The sequence below is a fragment of the Schistocerca piceifrons genome, chromosome 7 (genome assembly GCF_021461385.2).
Source record: "Schistocerca piceifrons isolate TAMUIC-IGC-003096 chromosome 7, iqSchPice1.1, whole genome shotgun sequence".
Lineage (NCBI taxonomy): Eukaryota > Metazoa > Arthropoda > Insecta > Orthoptera > Acrididae > Schistocerca > Schistocerca piceifrons.
This window is the reverse complement of record NC_060144.1, coordinates 535,841,904-535,845,442: the sequence shown is the minus strand read 5'-3', so window position 1 is coordinate 535,845,442 and position 3,539 is coordinate 535,841,904.

The window sequence follows — 3,539 nt, the reverse complement described above, 5'->3', positions numbered from 1 at the left end:
GCTCCCGAAATAGCAAAACTCCTTTACTACTTTAAGTGTCTCATTTCCTAATCTAATACCCTCAGCATCTCCCGACTTAATTCGACTACCTTCCATTATCCTCGTTTTGCTTTTGTTGATGTTCATCTTATATCCTCCTTTCAAGACGCTATCCATTCCGTTCAACTGCTCTTCCAAGTCCTTTGCCGTTTCTGACAGAATTACAATGTCATCGGCGAACCTCATTGTTTTTATTTCTTCTCCATTGATTTTAATACCTATCCCGAATTTTTCTTTTGTTTCCTTCACTGCTTGCTCAATATACAGATTGAATAACATCGGGAAGAGGCTACAACCCTGTCTCACTCCCTTCCCAACCACTCCTTCCCTTTCATGCCCCTCAATTCTTATAACTGCCATTTGGTTTCTGTACAAATTGTAAATAGCCTTTCGCTCCCTGTATTTTTCCCCTGCCACCTCCAGAACCTGAAAGAGAGTATTCCAGTCAACATTGTCAAAAGTTTTCTCTAAGTCTACAAATGCTAGTAACGTAAATTTGCCTTTCCTTAATCTAGCTTGCAAGATAAGTCGTAGGGTCAGTATTGCCTCACGTGTTCCAATATTTCTACGGAATCCAAATTGATCTTCTCTGAGGTCGGTTTCTACTAGTTTTTTCATTCGTCTGTAAATAATTCTTGTTAGTATTTTGCAGCCATGACATATTAAACTGATAGTTCGGTAATTTTCACATCTGTCAACATCTCCTTTCTTTGGGATTGGAATTATTATATTCTTCTCGAAGTCTGAGGGTATTTCGCCTGTCTCATACATCTTGCTCACCAGATGGTAGAGTTGTGTCAAGACTGGCTCTCCCAAGGCTGTCAGTAGTTCTAATGGAATGTTATCTACTCCCGGGGCCTTGTTTCGACTCAGGTCTTTCAGTGCTCTGTGAAACTCTTCACGCAGTATCATATCTCCCATTTCATCTTTATCTACATCCTCTTCCATATCTATAATATTGTCCTCAAATGCATCGCCCTTGTATAGACCCTCTATATGCTCCTACCACCTTTCTGCTTTCCCCTCTTTGCTTAGAGCTGGGTTTCCATCTGAGCTCTTGATATTCATACAAGTGGTTCTCTTTTCTCCAAAGGTCTCTTTAATTTTACTCTAGGCAGTATCTATCTTACCCCTAGTGAGATAAGCCTCTACATCCTTACATTTGCCCTCTAGCCATCCCTGCTTAGCCATTTTGCACTTCCTGTCGATCTCATTTTTTAGACGTTTGTATTCCTTTTTGCCTGCTCCATCTACTGCATTTTTATATTTTCTCCTTTCATCAATTAAATTCAATATTTCTTCTGTTACCCAAGGATTTCTACTAGACCTCGTCTTTTTAAGAACCTTCAACCTCGTCTTAATACCTACTTGATCGTCTGTTGCCTTCACTACTTCATCCCTCTAAGCTACCCATTCTTCTTCTACTGTATTTCTTTCCCCCTTTCCTGTCAATTGTTCGCTTATGCTCTCCCTGAAACTCTGTACAACTTCTGGTTTGGTCAGTTTATCCAGGCCCTACCTCCTTAAATTCCCACCTTTTTGCAGTTTCTTCAGTTTTAATCTACAGTTCATAACCAATAGATTGTGGTCAGAGTCCACATCTGCCCCTGGAAATGTCTCACAATTTAAAACCTGGTTCCTAAATCTCTGTCTTACCATTATATAATCTATCTAAAACCTTTTAGTATCTCCCGGCTTCTTCCATGTATACAGCCTTCTTTCATGATTCGTGAACCAAGTGTTAGCTATGATTAAGTTGTGCTCTGTGCAAATTTCTACCAGGCGGCTTCCTCTTTCATTTCTTACCCCCAATCCATATTCACCTACTACGTTTCCTTCTCTCCCTTTTCCTACTACCGAATTCCAGTCACCCATAACTATTAAATTTTCGTCTCCCTTCACTATATGAATAATTTCTTTTACTTCATCATACATTTCTTCAATTTCTTCGTCATCGGCCGAGCTAGTTGACATATATACTTGTACTACTGTAGTAGGCGTGGGCTTCATGTCTATGTTGGCCACAATAATGCGTTCACTATGCTGTTTGTAGTAGCTTACCCACATTCTTATTTTCTTATTCATTATTAAAACTACCCCTGCATTACCCCTATTTGACTTTGTATTTATAACCCTGTATTCGCCTGACCAAAAGTCTTGTTCCTCCTGCCACCAAACTTCACTAATTCCCACTATACCTAACTTTAACCTATTCACTTCCCTTTTTAAATTTTCTAACCTACCTGCCCAATTAAAAGATCTGACATTCCACACTCCGACCCGTAGAACGCCAGTTTTCTTACTCCTGATAACGACGTCCTCTTGAGTAGTCCCCGCCCGGAGATCCGAATGGGGAACTATTTTACCTCTGGAATATTTTACCCAAGAGGAGGCCATCATCATTAGCCATACAATAGAGCTGCATGCCCTCGGGAAAAATTACTGCTGTAGTTTCCCCTTGCTTTCAACCGTTCGCAGTATCAGCACAGCAAGGCCGTTTTGGTTAGTGTTACAAGGCCAGATTAGTCAATCATCCAGACTGTTGCCGCTGCAACTACTGAAAAGTCTGCTGCCCCTCTTCAGGAACCACACGTTTGTCTGGCCTCTCAACAGATACCCCTCCGTTGTGGTTGCACCTACGGTACGGCTATCTGTATCGCTGAGACACGCAAGCCTCCCCACCAACGGCAAGGTCCATGGCTCATGGGGGGAGGCTACATTACCCGTGTTAAAATGGACCGTTTACCAATTGGGGGAAAGGTCATTATCGTGTTCATATGTGGCTGTTGTGATCAAAATGCACAACGGGCGTGTGCTATGTATGCTGCTCGGTATCCTGGACATCATCCAAGTGTCCAGACCGTTCGCCGGATAGTTACGTTATTTAAGAAAACAGGAAATGTTCAGCCACATGTGAAACGTCAACCACGACATGCAACAAATGATGATACCCAAGTAGATATTTTAGCTGCTGTCGCAGCTAATCCGCACATCAGTAGCAGACAAACTGCGCGAGAATCGGGAATCTCAAAAACGTCGGTGTTGAGAGGAATGTCGTTACACGTATTGCCAAATGCATTGAGGTTGACAGATATTATTTTGAGCATTTATTGCATTAATGTGCTATTTACAGGTAATCACGCCGTAACAGCATGCATTCTCAAAAATGATAAGTTCACAAAGATACATGTGTCACATTGGAACAACTGAAATAAAATGTTCAAACGTACCTGCGTTCTGTATTTTAATTTAAAAAACCTACCTGTTACCAACTGTTCGTCTAAAATTGTGTGCCATATGTTTGTGACTATTACAGCGCCATCTATCACAAAGCGAAAAAAGTGGTCCAACTAAAACATTCGTATTTCTTTACGTACTACACGAATATGTAATAAAAATGGGGGTTCCTATTTAAAAAAACACAGTTGATATCCGTTTGACCTATGGCAGCGCCATCTAGCGGACCAACGATAGCGGCATCTGGTTTCCCCCTTCAAGCT